General features: G+C 41.8%; 1 pseudogene; it reads left to right on the top strand.

Moving 5' to 3' along the window:
- The first annotated feature begins 1,962 nt into the window (after positions 1 to 1,962).
- LOC131923659 (elongation factor 1-alpha 1-like) overlaps positions 1,963 to 18,372 on the top strand; it is a 38,420-nt pseudogene continuing 22,010 nt past the window's right edge.

Consider the following 18,372-nt stretch of genomic DNA (forward strand, 5'->3'; position numbering starts at 1 on the left):
TCATAGATTCAGTAGATGTTGGGGTGGGCCACCTCATAGCCCTGGTTCTGGACCTGGGTAGTAGCCAGGTTGGTCAGCCCACCAGCAGTCCCTCATCGTCACTACCTGGGTGAGCTCTCCAGCACTGCCTCAGCCAGCTCGCCCAATGCAGCCTGCAGTAAGGAGCAGGGCCAGTTCTCCTGCTCTCAGGTCCTCAGATCTGGGCTGCTCACACTCACATCACCAGGGCCAGCTCTACTGTTTTGCCCAGGCAAAGTTCAAAGCTCTCTCTCCTGATTGCTTTAGGAGGCATATGAGGAGAACTGGCCTTGCACCCCACCTGGGCAGCATACTAGATCTGACCTTCTTGTTGGGGTATAGGTGAGCCAGCCCTGAGGGTGTGAGGGTAGGAGAGCTGATCCCTCAGTTGCTTTTGTGGAGAGGTAACACACCATTCACCATGTCCGAGCGAGGGGTTGGGGATCAAAAAAGATCATTTGTCTCAGCAGAATGCCCAGTGCCATTTATTGAAGGAGGGAGGAGGCCTTTAATACAGGCTGTCAGCACAATGGGAGAACCGCAAAGGGCAGAAGTTCGCTACTGATGCTCTACATTCTTGCATCTAAGCTGTTAACGCCCAATATGCAGGATACACAAACAAGGAACCTCCTGTAAGCATTCAGGAGGAAGGAAACCCGCAGGGAATCAGCATAGGGAGGACATCTGGTCAAGGTCAGCAAGCAAGGCAACAGCTACCCAAAACCAAAACGGGGGTGGGGAGGGGCCTACACTTTTGGTCACAGTGTTTTTTTATCACAGTAACAGAAAGCAAATGAGAAGCGACCTGGTTTCAAGAAGTCAAACAGAAATAAGCACTTGAATATAGGAAAGAGCATCCTTTTTATGGTGAAGGAGAATGAATGATACGGATATTTTTTTCTTTTAAGGAAATTCAGGAGTTTCTGGTAAAATTTAAAACACACACTCATAAGAAGTAAATTCACTTCTAGAAATACATATGTGTTTATAAATGCAGAAAAGAAAACCAGCAATCACTAATTCAGCTGTAGCTTCCATAGAGTGAGCACTTCAGGCTAGATTCTTGTACTACATACTTTGTATTATTATACCACTCAAACACTAGGGCGTTCTTCAAGAAGTTCTGAAAGGCAGGAAGAAGATAGTGTATATAACCCAAAGTATACACAATGACATCAATTTCTACTATGAGTACATCCTGTTTTTATGACACTATCTGTTACATAAGAAAAAAAAAGCCAGTATAAACAACACAATCACCAACAACAAATGCATTAAAATCTGTTTGAAAGTGAACTGTGGATTGAATACAATAGCTCATACCTAAGGAAACACAGATTTAAATGTTAAATGACTTACTATTTCATAAGGATGAGAAGAGGCAATATTTTGAGCAAACTGAGACATGTTATATCAATTGCTAAGTCATCTGGTGCGGATAACAGTTGCTATAGCAATCCAGAGAAGGAATCCCAGTACAATACACGCCAGCTTCTGTGTCAGGCAGCTCCTCTCCCTGGTTCCTGCTGCCCCGAATTTCTCCAATTTCTATATCTAACGTCGCCCATGTGTTTCAGTAATACAGCTTATGGCTCTACAATACATCTGCTCTACAGTTGAGGCATCCATTTCTTCTGGCTCAGGTTGAAGTCCTTAGTGTTCGTTTTAAATTACAACCAACACTGAAAGTAACTGCAGACTACAGACACTGGAGAGAAACATGGTTGCTTTTGCCTGTAAGGTTTGCTGACCCTGTTTCTAGAAACACCTTTACCAATAAGAAGTCTCCTTTATAATCTAAACAGGGCACTTCAGCACACTGTTAAAAGCAGACTCCGACAAGCTAACACTTCTTAGGTGTGTGACATTGACAGTCAACTGTCGCCATGTTTTCGTCTCCTTCTCTCTAATATAACGACAAAAATACCTTCTCATGTACTTGCCATGAAGTCCAAAGGAGTGAATCTATACAAAGGATTTCGAGTAGTGGCTGGCACAAATGAAAGCTGTATGCTAGAGCTGCTGAACAAGCTTTAGTTACTGGCTATTTCTGGGGGTTCCTTCCTCATCATGAAACTGTGTATTTCCTCAGGGATGCTGGTTGTGGTCCATTCTGGACAACCCCAACAGATGATTGGGCAGATTAAATCCTCCGGCACTTCCTTATCAGCTTGACTCTTTGTTGCTGGCTTCAGGTACCAGTGTTCGCCTCACACTTGGTCAATGCAGCTGTGGTCTCATGCATTCAGCTGGACGAATGCGGAAGGTAAATGAAGTTAAACTGGGAGGAGCAAGAGAGACTCCAGTGAGTTTTGATGGAAACAAGAAACAGACAACTAAGCACGTTTCTGAGACTATGTGAGCAGCTAGTAAGTGTAGCTTGATAACGATGAGTTTTGTTATCATAAACTAATTAAACTTTTGTGTGTGTGATGGGATCTATTTGTGTAGCTAGGCTTGAGATCAACTCAACCCCAAATTTGACATCTCCCTAAGAGCTGGAACTGCAGACATCTGCTACTAGGCCTAATTTTAAAAGGATACAACGAGGACTCAGAAATTGGGCATGCTTGCTTCACTTGGTTGCCATGGAGACAGATGAAAAGAGCCATGAAAGACAAGATGATAAAATAGTAGAATGAGAAAGCAAGTTTGATAGGAGCACAAGAGAGTTTCCTAATTGTCTCCATGGTTGATATTGTATGAATGTCCCCACCACAACTCGTGTTGAAATTAAAACCTCATTGTGATTTATTAAAAGGATAAGGGCACAAGGACAGAGCCTTCATGGATGGGTTCATCCATTCATGGATTCATGGACAGGTAAGTTATTCCATCATTTCAAGAGCGGCTCTGTGATAAGACTGAGTTTGACTCTATTCCTCACATGTGCCCACCTTATCTGAGGTGATGGCCTACTCTCTCCTTAGAGACCATGCAGAGTATACCTGTCAACAAGAAATTGGATACCAGATGTGGTCTCTCAGTCTTGGCCTTCCCAGATGCCAACACCGTAAGAAAAAAACTCCTTTAATACATTGCCCCATCTCAGGCTTTCTGTTCTATCATAGAAGCAGAAAATAAACAAGGAAAATGGACTCCCTTTGTCTTAAAAGAGATGTTTATTTATCACAACAGTGTTTAAATGAATATGAAAGAACTGAATGTAAGAGAAATGAAGGCCATCTTCCCTCTAAATGACAATTTTGTATTTTATTGAGTGAAATTTGTAAATGTTTTCTAGACCTTGCGGTGGCACATTTTATGATGTTGCCTGTTACATAGTTACGGTGATGGCTGTTTTTAAATGGTTAATTTGGCTTCTTTTAAACATGTATTGATTTATATGCCCCTTAGAGAGAAAACATAGATTATCTCTTTGGGTGTAGGTGTTTTCTATCATCTTCACAAGTGCCATACTTAATACAGATGCTTCTCAGAAAAAAAAAAAAACAACAACAACAACAACAAAACCAGAAGACCATCCAGACTTCTGAAGTGAACTTCACTGTCAGACTGGGTTGGAAGTCATAGGCTTCAGAAATACATTTCATGTTGGAAAACAACCATCTTAACTTGAACATGTCTTCACTAACTTTGCTTCTCAGTTTCTAACAGATTATACGTCAGGCTGGCTGGATGTGATGCCAAAGCTCAAACAGACACGCACACCATCATCCGGTGACTCATTTCCTTCAGCTCCTGACTCATAATTCTTCTTTGTTCACTCGGATCCACGCAAAAGGGCTCCAGATAAACTTGAAGTGCCCTGTGTTCTTTTGTAAGGAGGCAGGCACACACCTCGTGACATTTTCATTGTTTTTCCAATATGGGTTGCTTTTGTGAGAGGTCACTGAATACCACCCACAGGGTTCAAGTCTTTTTCTTCCCACTTTCCATTCTTTCAAGCATATTCTCCTTCAAGGTCTTTCTGTCTCCAGAATGATGCAAATTAACTTTGTTTCTTGGAACCAATTGGAAGATCCTCTATGTGGGAAACTGGTAAAACGGAGTCAACTATCTCCTCCCTTTCAAGGTTCCCTTTCCCTTAGCTACCTGCCAGTTAGCTCACCCACTTCCTAGATTCAGTTTGCAGTTCAAGAGTGACTTTTCTCTTTTCTCCCATCCTGATGTCCCTCTGCCAGCCAGATTAGGTGTTGAGGCAGGCTGATAGAATCATTCCTCAGGGAACATGACCACTGAAATGAAAACAAAGAGCAGATGTCTCAGAAGTAGCCAACTTGGACCCACTCTTGTGATCAGAATGTATAAAAGCCATTATCTTGATATATTTGGGCAAACTTTATTACCCCATCTCAACTCAACTTCATCTGTTTGAGGAAAAAAAAAACCTTAGAGAAATCAGGTTGAAAGGCCAGGAAAAAATAAAAACTAGGAAAGAATTTTATGCAACTTGGGACCTTAAAAGAAGCCAGCTCTAGGTGCTGAGGAGAAGGGTCACTGAGGAAAGCCTGCTGCATAAGCTTGAGGATCTGAGTTCAGATCTGTAGCCCCTACATGAAAGTTGGTGAGGCAGTACACACTTGTCACCTCAATGGTGGCAGGTTGGTGTTGGTGGAGAGGATGTAGAGACAGGTGGATCCTGCTTGCTCAGTGGCCAGCCAATGTAGCCCAAATGTAAGCTAAAAAAACCCCAAGCATAGCTCAAAAACAAAAGGCATTTGAAGTTGACTTCTGATCTCCCAGACATACGCACAGCTGAGACTCTACACAGATAGGTTTAAGAAAGAAAAAGAAGCCAACTTTAATTGAGATATTGTGGTGGTATTGTGTTCCCCCAAAATATTGTGCATGCTAATAAACTGATCTGGGGTCAGAGAACAGGACAGCCACAATATTAAACATAGAGGATAGGCAGTTGTAGCATACACCTTTAATCCTAGCATTCCAGAGGCAGAAATCCATGTGTTCAAGGATACAGCCAAGCATGGTGACTCACACCTTTAATCCCAGAAATCGAGCCTTTAATCCCAGGGAGTGATGGCAGAAAGCAGAAAGATATATAAGTCGTGAGGACCAGAAACTAGAAGCATTTGGCTGGTTAAGTTTTTAGGCTTTGGAGCAGCAGTGCAGCTGAGATCCAGTTGGATAAGGACTCAGAGGCTTCCAGTCTGAGGAAACAGGACCAGCTGAGGAATTGGCACGATGAGGTAGCTGTGGCTTGTTCTGCTTCTCTGATCTTCCAGCATTCATCCCAATAACTGGCCCCCGGTTTGATTTTATTAATAAGAACTTTTAAGATTCCTGCTACAAGATATATTCTCCAACAGTGATTGCACTGGTTTGTGATGAACAGTGTACCCTCCTGTAGCTGAAAGTTTTTCTGTGTCCCGGCCAGTCAGCCAGTGGTCAGGACAAATCTTTCCCACTCAAGTCTTCCAAGTAAACACACAGGCTTATATTAATTAAAACTGCTTGGCCATTAGCTCAGGCTTACTACTGAGTAGCTCTTACACTTAAACTCAGCCCATTTCTGTTAATCTATATGTCGCCATGTATTCTGTGGCTTTACCTGTGTGCCATTACATGCTGCTCCCTGGACAGCAGCCGGGCATCTCCGCATGTAGCCTTCCTCTTCCCAGAATTCTCCTTGTCTGCTTATCCCACCTATACTTCCTGCCTGGCTACAGGCCAAGCAGCGTTTTATTAAACCAGTGTACAAAAGCATTATGCCACAGCACCCTCCTTAGCTAGAATGAATTGCAATTTTAAGAAATAAGCCCAGAGAAAAGATAGAGCTTTAGGTTCAAGACAGTATCCATTTTAGTTTCTCCAAAAGTCAACACAAAATCAGTTTGAAGGCAAACTCCCATAGTTTCTCCTACAGAGGACTGACGGCTTTGTTTAGTGAGCACTTACAATCCTGGACTGACATTCAGAGGCGTAGCAGGGGATGATGAAGTTACACAGTTGATATTGAGCATATTCTGCTCACATAGCTGCTTTTGACAGCATTTTAATAAACAATGATGTGTCAGTAGAAAGGCCATGCTGAGAACATGCTAGAAAAAAAAGATAAGACTACAAAACAAGGAAGACGTTCATAGAGGTGAGAGACATATCCTACCAACGCAGGAAATGGATCTCTACCCAACCCCAAGCCTGTCTCAAGGATTGCTCCCACAGAAACTTGTATTTAACTGTGTCTTAAATGATGATGTGGGTACAGAAGGTCATCAGACAGTGGGGACATAGTGAAGGCAGCGAAAAAGTATTCTCTCTCTCTCTCTCTCTCTCTCTCTCTCTCTCTCTCTCTCTCTCTCTCTCTCTCAGAATTGCTCCCAGTAGATTCTCCATCAAAGAGAATGTCTCTTCTGGTCCAGGTATATGCTGTGTTATGACCTTGGCAGTGAATTCCTGTGTCTTGCTGTGACTATGTCCTTGCCTTTGTAAAATGAATGGTTTCCCCCCTTGTGATGACTCTAAGCAATCTTTCCGCTTCTCCTTAGTGATCTTAATCCTGGTGAGAACCTAGTTTGTTCTAAATCCCAGAGGTCAGATCACAGTGTTCTTTAAACTGAGTCATAAATGAAAGTTAAATGCATCACCTGGTCCTTAATGAACAAGTGGGTGTGAAATCTCTCTGTCGTTCACATGACTCACAAGAAATAAATGAAAAGGGCTTGTGGAATAGCATCAATGTGATCAATTGTGCCTTCTCTTGGTAATTACAAGACCCCAATCTTATTTGGGCTGGCACAGTCAATGAAAGATCAGTTTCTATGGCAAACCATTTCACTTAAATGTATGAGCCAATAACTAGATCACATGAGCATCTTTCAGCTTCAGGAATTGTGCTTTTCGGTTAGTAATATTTTTTTGAAACATGTTACATTCTAAAAAGTACCTAGGGTCTTAAAGTACTGGTGGGGAGTTATGACAGTCATGACCCCGATGTTATCATCTGGGAGCCTGAGAAAAAAAATGTTGGAAAATGTTAACAAGCCATGATATATCTCAGATAGTTAGTGACAAAATGTTAGGTCCGTGGACTTATAGTTACAATCAACTGAGTCCTCTGAGATTTTAAGCAAATACATTCTTTCCTTTTGACACAATGCTGTTACCTCATGTAATAATTTCAGTTTGTACTTACAGACTAAGAATAGTTCCAAAAGGCAGTGGGATTTAACATAACAATAAAAATCCAGAATAAGAAACAGACTAAGAATTTTATTTCTCTCCATTTAAAGGGAATGTAAGATTGTGAAGAAAAATTGTGTCAATGATAGACACAGGATTTTTATGCACAACCACAGTGTCTTTGCTTGTTACATTGTTCAGAAAACGTAAGAATGTGTCTAAAATATTTCAGTTCCTTTAGGAGAACTGTTCTTTGTAAAAAATCACTTTGCAGCCAGAAGCCATATGTGGATAAAATAGTGTGACTTCATACAGAAACGCGGGACCACGAGGCCATTCTTGCCTTATGCCAAGGAAGCATTGGCACGAGGTAGAAACCACTTCTGTTAAATGGAAATATCCTAGGAAAACTAAGGAAGGAACTCACAGGTTTTATTTAGTTGCAAATTCTCTTAAAATTAATTAGGAAAACTAAAAACTCACTGGAGAGAGGAATGGGGAATGACTTAGCTATTTGCTTGACTGGATTATAGAGAGTTGTTTCTAATTTTTTTTTCTGATCTAGGGTTATGAACTGTGGGTGCTTACCAGACATCTCTAAAGCTTTTAAAACACGCATTTGAGCCCTGCCCACATCTATTGAATTTGTATTTCTGGAGCAGAGTATGGTATTTGCAACCTGTAAGCTCTAGGATCTACTCAGAAGGACAGACTGGGTTAAGAATAGAAGCCCAGAGCTGTGGTGATGGATGGAGACTGAGCTCCATGACTCCTCTTTCCTGTCTTTCTTAGAACGTCCGGGGCTATGGTTTTAGTTATTGCGTTTCCTTGTGTGAAGGCTTAAGAATTGTTTGAAGGGGCTCATAGTTTCCTCATTGCCTGTTCCCTGCTTCCCTCCCTGTCTTGGAGAAGACAGAGAGGGTGCATGTTCTCTGGAGAAAGAACAGAGCACTGTGGAGTAGCAAGGACTCAAGGGACCTTGACAGTGTGTCAGGATGACCTGGTAAGATCCTTCGTTTTAGGACGTTTAGGATGATATAGGAGTGGAGAAAGTAGAATCAAATATTCCAGACAGAAGATGAGGGCCCAAGTGTTGATGTGTTAGCTTTGTAGTGTGGTTCCTCCGAGGAATGCGTTATGGGAAGGGAGACATTTTATCGGCTGGGAATACTAAAAGCCTCTGTGAGATTCTTAATGGCTTCAGAGATCTGGGCTCTTCCCATCGCTCCGCATCAGCTTTAGTGAGCTGGCCTTTTGTTATCATGCTTGCCCCTCATGGTCACGAGATGGCAGCATACAGGATCAAAGCCAGGAGAGAAAAAGGCAGGAGCCAGGGGCTCGTGGAAGTCCTTTCTACAAAGAAGCTAAAGCCTTGTGGTTCTGCTTTTTGCTTGCCCCCTGTGAATTACCGGACAAATTATGTTAGTTAGCCATCATTAATGGGAAGAAACCACCACTGTATACAGAGATTTTTGTTTCCTACCAGGGCAGATGGTAGGAAAGGAGAAAGGAGCTGCAGTTAGCTGTTGAGTAAGTGAACAGAGGCATGCGATGACACATTACCTCTTCATGGGTCTTGCTCTTGAATGATCAAAAGCAATACTCAGAAAAATAAATCTGCCAACTATTGTTTTAGAAGGTTCTCAAGTTCACAGTCTGACTTGGTTTGGGGTAAAGCTGGAGGCCTGTTTTTTTTTGTTTTTTTTTTTTTTTGGAATCCTCTCTGGTAGTTCTGATTCAGGAGATCTGTGGAATCCGCCTTCAGAAAATGGTTTTGAGAAAGCTGAAAATTGGTTCAGCGGCTTTCAAACCAGCTGACTGTTAGAGACCTTCAGAAATGTCAAAGCAATGCTTGCACATGGACCTTTTCCACAACCAAGTCAGTACAACACCGCGAATTGGAGCATCAGCATCCTTTTGCATCCCCTGCGACAATTTTACCGTGGAGTAAGAGAGTTTTCCCAGGGACAGCCTCAGTGGTAGGAAGAAGGTACCAAACTCTCCACGTTGGCTCTTGGAAATCTTTAGAGGAATGGATTCAGGGGAGACAGAGTGAAACAGAAGAAACATTAGGTAAGATAAACACCGATTGATTTGCAAGAAATAATAGAAAAAGGCAATTATCTTAGTCAATGTTCTATTGCTATGAAGAGACACTATAACCATGGCAACTCTTATAACGGAAAGCATTTAATTGGACCTTGCTTATAGTTCAGACATTTAATTAATTGTCATCATGGCAGGAAGCATGGCGGCATACAGGCAGACATGGTGCTGGAGAAGTAGCCTTAGAATTAGTTCTACATCAGGATCCGCACTCAGGCAGCAGGCAGAGAGAGACACTGGGCCTGGCTTGAGCATTTGAAACCCCAAAGCCCACCCCCAGTGACATACTTCCTCCAACAAGGCCATATCTACTCCCAGTAGGCCACACCTCCTAATTCTGTCAAGTAGCGCCACTCGCTAATGACCAAGCATTTAAATACATGAGCATCTGGGGGCCATTCCTATTCAAACCACCACAGCAGTACATCACAAAATAACTCACTCTTTCCTGGCTTTAACTGCTGACTTTGAATACAAGTCTTAGGCACAGATATCTAAATGCTGCTCTCAAGGTATTTTAACATTTGTTATAATATATTTATGAGCACACCTGCATCAATACTTATGCATATATTATAATTAAACACTGAGTTTTTCAGGAATATTAAAATTTTATTAAGCCAGGCATTGGTGGCGCATGCCTTTAATCCCAGCACTCGGGAGGCAGAGGCAGGTGGATCTCTGTGAGTTCGAGGCCAGCCCGGACTACAGAATGAGTTCCAGGAAAGGTGCAAAGCTACACAGAGAAACCCTGTCTCGAAAAACAAAAAACAAAACAAAAAAAAATTATTAAATCAGTCATGTCTGGAATCTTCTATATTACATATTACTAAAGCTAAACTTACCAGTTGATTCTGACATCTTAATGTAGCCCCAATTCTGCTACACAGCAGTTGTGTGCTGGCTAGTTTTAAAAGTTAGTGTTGTTTCTCAATTAAGAAAACACATCAACCAGATTGGCCCACGGGCAAGCCTGTGGGGGCATTTTCTTAATTTGTGATTGATGTGAGAGGACCTAATTTACTGTGGGGCCATGCTACCCCTGGTCTAGTGGTCTTGAACGCTTTATGAAAGAAGGCTGAGCCATGAGGAACAAGCCTGTAAGTAGCATTAAGCACTACTCCATGTTTTCTGCTGTAGTTCCTGTTCCCAGGTCATTCCTTGAGTTCCTGCCCCAGCTGCCTTTGATGAAGATGATGATGATGATGATGATGATGATGATGATGATGGGCTGTGATATAGAAATATAAGCCAAATAAACTCTTTCCTCCCTTGCTCTTGGGTCATGACATTTTATCACAGCAATAGAAACTCTAACTATAATAACAGGGTTCTGGGGAACTGAAGAGCCTCTTGTCATAAGTAACAGGTTTAGCACTTTAAATAATGACCATTTCAAATTCTTACAGTGAATCTAGTACCACTGTGCTGATACAGCATTTATGTATGTGTAACTTTCTATATGACACCAACCTGGCTTCCTAACATGAATGTCTTTGTGACTGATGTCTGTGTGTTTATGCTTCCAAAGAGCCAGGAAGGTGTTAATTCAAGCAAAGTGTGCATCGTGCTCAGCTCCATGGGGATGCACGGCACCAGGTACAGGCATGCTTTGGGTGTTGCTAGTTGTACTTTCTTGTCAGGAAAATGATAACAAAGTGATGGCATGTAAAGAAACTAAAGGAAGGGATGGAAATCCTATCCCACAAACACTGATGAGACACCATCCGTGTGTAAGAGCATGCTCATGGAGAAAGCACAAAGTTCAGAAAGAAAGAAAAATCAAAGAACAAACAAAAACAGTTCTACTTTCAGGAACAAAAACAAACCATGTGGTATAGGAAACATGTTTCATAAGTCATGTGGTATTCAAGACATGACATTCAATGCAAATACACAGTGGGGAACTTATGTCATGTGGGGATGATTTTGAATGAAGCAGTGATCTCAAATGTGAGGATTGAAGTGTAGTATTATGGGATCAATTATGTCCCCCAACTCTCCAACTCACAATAAAGTCCTAACCTCTGTGTCTTAGGATGTGAACATCATTGGGAGTGAGATACTTGATGATGTAATAGGTTAAGATAAAGTTAAACTGGGGTATGGTGGGCTCCTAATTTAATGTAAGTGGTGCCCTATAAAAAGGGAAACTTTAGGGACACTGACAGGAAGCACTTTTTGTGAACAGGAGGGCAGGGTTTGTAGGTGTACTTTAAAGCCAAGGAATGAATGCCAAAGTTCCCAGCAAAGTCCTGGAATTTATTGAGTGACATTCGCACACTCTCTCTCTTGTCACAGCAGTGCTAGGGAGCCACATGCATGGGTATCATTTTGGCCACCAACAATTAGGAAGAAAGCTGTATGACAGCTGCATGGATGAAGTCATGGAGGGCAAAGCATGTTCTGGCTGCAGGTACCAGGTTGCTGTGACCTGGGGGTAGGGGTGTGGGTAGGGAAGTTCAGCCAGGGAAGTATTTTATGGAAGATTCTGAAAACCCTTCAATACTATGTTAGGGGTCAGGGTACATCTTATTTTTTGAGTTAGGAAATATTGAGGAGCTAGGAAGAGCTTCCGCTGGAGGGTAAGATGTCTGACCCTACAGTCCCAACCACCACAATCCCAGAGTTCAGTAGGCTAAGGCAAAAGGGTAGTAAGTTTGAGGACAAAAATGGGCCATGTAGTGAAATCGTGTCTCACTAAGCAATTGAAACCTAAGTTAGTTTTAGCTGTACAAATCATTTTTGAAGGGAATATCTAAGGAAATATTCCTGGAACACGGTATAAGAAAATGGACATACTCGCATTAGCTTATGGATGAGGGACCCTTGTTTTTTCCCCAATTCTGTTGAACACTGCTGTCTCAAGCCACAGCTTCAGCAAGGCTGGGGTACTGTTATGCAGAAGTACTCTTTATATATATATATATATATATATATATATATATATATATATATATATATATATATATTTCCTTTTACTGAAAACAGACTCTTTTCTTATACGATACACCCTGATTACAGTTTCCCCTCCCTTCCCTCCTCCCAGCTCTTCCCCACCTCCCCTCCCCTCTGGATCCACCCCCTTTCTGTCTCTCGTTAGAAAAGAACAGGCTTCTAAGCGATGACAGCCAAACATGACAAAATAAAACACAATGAGATGAAGCAAAAACTTTCCTATCGAAGTTGGACAAGTCAACGCAACAGAAGGAAAGGAGTCCTAGGAGCAGGCACAAGAGTCAGAGACCCACTCATTCTCACACTCAGAAAGTCCCATAAAACACTAAGCTGAGAGCGATGATATATATGCAGAGGACCTGGTGCAGGCCTGTGTAGGTTCTATGCATGCTGACACCGTCTTGCGAGCTCGTATGCACCTTGCTTAGTTGATTCAGCGGGCCTTGTTCTCATGAATATTCTTCTTTTTTTTCTTTTTGGTTTTTTCAAAATGAATGTTCTTAACGGGCACACTGGCCTTTGATTGCAACAGCTGTTAATCACACAGAATTTTCTGGCACCCAGCTTCTTGTATATGGTTGGTAGCTGAGCAGAAGAATTGATCATTATAGAAGTTTAAAAGGGGCATTATCATTTAAAGCACTGGGTGGAACATTTTGTGTTTTTTTATACCTCATTAGTTACTGGTTCCCCTGATGGATAAAGCCAGAATAACAATACCGTAAGCCGGGTATGCCTTAGTCAGTCAAGAGGTTTGCCGTGAGGAATTGGCTCATGTTATTAGGAAAACCATGCACTCTGTCATCTGAAATCGGGAAACCTAGGAAAACCAGCTCTGCAAAGTCTAGGCCAAACCCAAAGGTCAGAAGCCAGGTAACATTAATGGTGCTGAGGTTAAAATCTCCCTTTCTTTTGCTCTCCATTCTGTGTTCTTTCTGCCTTCTACTCTGCCTGTGTAATTGGTGCTGGCCCACCATACTTAATGAGCTTTGTTTTTTTTTTAACCACACTTTTGCTTGTGTGTGTGTGTGTGTGTGTGTGTGTGTGTGTGTGTGTGTGTGTTTCTCATTACTTATCTCTCCTGGCACATATTACAGCATCACATTTCCATGAGAACTCCTCATCTGTGTCAGATATGACAAGACTCAAGCAAACTTCCCAAGCTGCAGGGGAGGAGCTGTGGGAAATCACTGGTGTGAGAAGCAAGCGTGGGCGAGCGGGACCTGCCTCTTATATAAAACGGCAGCACTGATGGATCTGAGATGAACAGACTGCTCTCCAGAGAGACTGGGGTCCCAGGGAAGCAGCAGGCTCCTGAACACAGTCAGCAGACTGCACACTGCTCTAGACAACATTGCTTTGAAATAGGCTGAGGAAGACTTTCTTTTAGGGCCTTTTGAGATCTCATCCCCATGATCCCTAGTAACGAATTATGGTTGGAAAACACAAACAACAGGACATCTGGGTAAACGTGAACGTTAACATCTGGCAAGAGGTGTGTTCCTGCCAGGAGCTCTTCCTGTTTACCTCTGCAAGTGGTATTTATAGCTGGAGGCTCTCTCTGCGCTTGGTATTCTTGCAGATGGCTAATTGCTGAGAGTGTGGCATTCATTGTGACCAAAGTTCACAGGAAAGCTGTACTCAGTCATTCCCTGATTCATAAACAAAATCTATACCATCGACGGATACCTTTATCTGTCAGGAAAAACAAGGTCACACTGCAGTAACAAGTATCCTCATAGTATTAGTGGCTGTTACAACATCATTCTCTCTCTCCCTCTCTCTCTCTCTCTCTCTTAACATTTATTTTTTTTTTTTAGGTTATTTATTGTGTATACAGTGTTCTGCCTACATGTGTCCTTGCAGGCCAGAAGACGGCACCAGATTTCATTATGGGTGGTTGTGAGCCACCGTGTGGTTGCTGGGAATTGAACTCAGGACCTCTGGAAGAGCAGTCAGTGCTCTTAACCACTAAGCCATCTCTCCAGCCCCGTTGCGTCTCTTACTCTCTCTTAGCACAAATGCAGTGAATTGATAGCTCTTGCTTTCCTTTGTAACATCTGCTTTTGAGTATCACCAGTGTGGGAATATAAGACAAGTACTCTGCATATGGTATCTCCTTTAATATATTATTATACATATTATCTATGTTCTGCAGGTATGAAAATTGAGATCACGTTCAGTAAGCGGTAGACCGATTTGTTTTCAGACCCAGATTTTCTGATGCTAAACCTAGGCTCTGCTGCTCTCTTGAGGTCTCAGAATTATTATTATTATTATTATTATTATTATTATTATTATTATTATTTTATGTGTGTGCAAGTGTATCTGCTCACCAAGACAGTGGCCCGTGGAAGCCAAAAGAGGACATCGGATCCCTTGCGACTGGAATTACAGATGGCTGTAAGCTGCCATGTGGGTGCTGGAACTTGAATTTCGGTCCCAGAAGAGCAGCTAGTATTCTTAACTGATCCATGTCTCCAACCTCTTCTGGACTTTGTTTTGAAGTGTGTATTCACTGATGTTATCTCACTACTCTTTTCAGGGTAAAGGAACATAGAAATCTCATTATTTTAACAAGTAGACCATCAAACCAAGGCATGAGACAGTATGAGCTTTACCTGTTTGGCCAACACAATTAGAAACAAAATTTAAGGCCATCTTGACAGCATTCTCAAGGCTGAATCTCCTTGTGTAGCTCGTGGAAACGCAGACTGCAGAGTTCCTTTGAGTGAGGCTGAGGTGATTCCCATTCTGCTGAGAAATAAGGGCACCTTGGGGGACCAGCTAGCTGGGTCTTCAGCTCCTTTCCTGGGACTATTTTCGGTAGTCTATGCTGTCAGTTAGAAACCACTTGGAGGGCAAGGTTGACCCTCTAATGTTGTGAATGCCTCTGCCCAGAGAGAATGCCTGAACTTGAAGGTTGAATTTGAAAGGGTCATGGGACTTCTGATTAAAGTCCATCTACTGTATTAGCTGTGTGAGGATACAGTGTCACTGTCTATAGTGCATTCAAATCGACATTTCTGCAAAGGCAATTAGCTTAATTAGTGTAGTCATGAATAATGTTAACCTTCAAAATATCATTATAGAGTCTGAAATGCCAGCTTACTTCTGTCCCTTGATTTAATTTGTCATTTGGTATTGAGATGGAAGTGGGTAACTTTATAACTCAAACCACTGCTCAATTAGGTGGCACAGGGGACTGAAAACATGTCAAACTAATGGTGTGAAGACGAAAGTATCTGATGGATTATTTAAATGCTTCCCATTTTAATATGATTGTTTCAGCACTGTGACAAGATTGCGGAAACTGAGCCCAAAGGTTTTGATTTGGGGCTGAAACGCTCTTTGATGGTTGTAGGTTTGTTGGTCCAGAATGAGTTTATTGCCATTTTTTTAGTGTGTGTGCTGCCAAAATGAACACTCATTTTTATTTCTTCTCCAGGCAGTGTTTTCAAATCGGCTTTCCATTAGTTTTTAAATGTAAGGATTGCCAGGATTGGATAGGCAGGCCTGTAATCCCAGCTATCTAGGAGGCTGAGGCAGAAAGATAACAAGTTTAAGGCCTGTCCGTATTACAGAGGAACTTTGAAGCATCTCTGGGCATTTTGGCAAGATTCTATCTCAAAATAAAAATTAAAAAGAAGACTGTATTTACAGTTCAGTACTGGAGCACTTATCTTTGTGTCTGAGGTTCTGGATTCAATCTCAACCACTGGAAACAACTATGGAACTTAAAAAATGTTACAAGGTTCCTGATCCACCCTGGGATTCTAGCCAGCATTTTAATTCACTCCCTGAATCTGTTTGTGTCTCTCAATATAGCTGAAACTGGCCTGGAATTCATCCTGTAGCCTAGATTGACCTTGAACTGATAATCCCCCTGCTCGGATTCCTGAGTGTGTCAATTTCTACCAAGATACCCTTTCTAATGGAAGTGACTTAGACTTTACCCACAGCCTACTACCTACCTCAAAGATAAGATGTCTTAGTTTTGGTTTCTACTGCTGTGCAGAAACACCATGACAACAACAGCTCTTATAAGGCAAACATTTAATTGAGGTGGCTTGCTTACAGTTTCAAAAGTTCAGTCCATCATCATCAGGGAGAATGGTGGCATGCAGATGCTGTGCTGGCTACATCTTGACTTGCAGGGAGCTGGTGGTTGACTGAGACACTGGGCAGTATCCTGAGCATAGGATGCCTCTAAGCCTGCCTCCACAGTGACATACTTTCTCCAACAAGGCCATACCCACTCTAACAATAGTACCACTCCCTATGAGATTGTAGGGGACAATTACATTCGAACTACCACATAAAGGATCCCAAAGGGTTGCTGAAAACACCCTTTGAGGTCTTGGGATATTTTCTACAGTTTGGATTAGCATCTCATTGGTCTACATTGAACTCCATCAAAGCAGAGGTTACAGTGTTTTAATTATGGATTTGGTATCTGTAAAACTCCAGCTTCACTTTTCCAGTGTGGTAACCAATGCTGACCCAACAGGTACCACTCAGTTTTTCTCTAAACTGAAAAGAGTTAATGCACTTCTGTGTACAACGGACAGTTTAGTGGAGGAAAACTCCAGAAACTTTCACCCGAAAGCTATGGACCTCACTGGGTGACATGAATAATGGAGCAGGACTTCCAACAAGTGGGTCTGCCCTACCCACGACTGTAGCTTGCCCTTTTATCCAAGGCTCGTTAACAAATCTCTGGCGTCTGTCTTTCTGATATGCTCCCATATTAGAGAGATGAAGCCAACGTAGTTCCTTATGGAGGAAATCAGAGGCAGTGCACACCTGTAATTTCTGGCACCCTTGGAGGGAAACTGCGGAAGGCTCTGGAAACACTGGCTGAATATTTCAGAAGCATTGCCGGTCACTTCCTGAGATGTAGTCTGTTTCCTAACTCCATGAAAGCCAAGTCCCTATAGATTTTGTAGACCTGCCAGATCATATATAATATAGATATAGTTAATATGATAACAAAGTAAAATGTGTCACCATGTAACACATAAGATAATAATTTATAATATGGCATCATCTTGTATTAGAAATATGTTTTAAGTCAGGCTTTTACTTGGAAGCCAGATATATATTTTATAGTAATCATCCTGTTTTATTATAGTACATATTTTATATAACATTGATCTTATAATATAATCCATGGCATATATAGTGTATGTAATAGCATATCATTTTATCATTGTTTCCGGTATTTCCATGGTAAATGCACACAACTGAGATTCTCTGCATGTTTCTGGAACAGTTTACACTTGACAATAACGTTTTTCTATTGTTATTCATGTCTGTGTCCTGGTAGTACAGTTATAGGGTACAAGAAGATTATGGTTTTTTGTTTTTGTTTTTATCTTTTTTTTCTTGACATATTTTCTCTGTGTAGCTTTTCCTGGAACTCATTCTATAGCCCAGGCAGGTCTTGAACTCACAGCGATCCACCTGCCTCTGCCTCCCAAGTGCTGGGATTAAAGGCGTGTGCCACCACTGCCTGGCAGAAGATTATGTTTTACTACTTTTATTGAGACACACAATGATCATTTGTCATGAAGTCTTTCAGTGACAAGAGAATGTGGTGGCTTGGGAACAATTTCTTCTGGCCTCTAGGTCTTTGGTCCTATGGAATCCCCTCTCATCTGGCATGACCCACATATGTTTGCATATTTAAACGTCTGCATATGTAGTTAATAAAGAATCCACCCTAATTCTACTAATATTTATAACAGTGATCAAGAAAGAGGAATGCCAGGCTAGGTTGTGGCACACAACTGAGACCCCAGAATTTTGAAGGCTGATGCGGAGGTTTATCATTTTGAGGTCACTCTGAACCACATAGTGAGACCATGCCTCAGAAAGTTACAAAACAGAGCAAAAGGAGAAAATGATATCTACTTGGAGCTTGGTGAGCACAGGAATTGTGCTGCGGACATACTTGTGTCCTAATCCAGCTTCAGGATAGGTGTCAGAGAAACTGAGCCTTGGGGTATTTAAGGGACTTGTCCAAAGTCACTGGGCAAAACCAGAACTTTATCCAGTCTGACTGTTTTTCCGGCTTACCATTTTACACTTCTGAACAAAAAGATACAGTTTATCTATATTTGTATAAAAACAGTAAATGAAATAAGGATATAGGGAAAAACTCAACCTCTGCCTTAGCATTTC

This window comes from Peromyscus eremicus, chromosome 13 (genome assembly GCF_949786415.1).
Source record: "Peromyscus eremicus chromosome 13, PerEre_H2_v1, whole genome shotgun sequence".
NCBI classification, from domain to species: Eukaryota; Metazoa; Chordata; class Mammalia; order Rodentia; family Cricetidae; genus Peromyscus; species Peromyscus eremicus.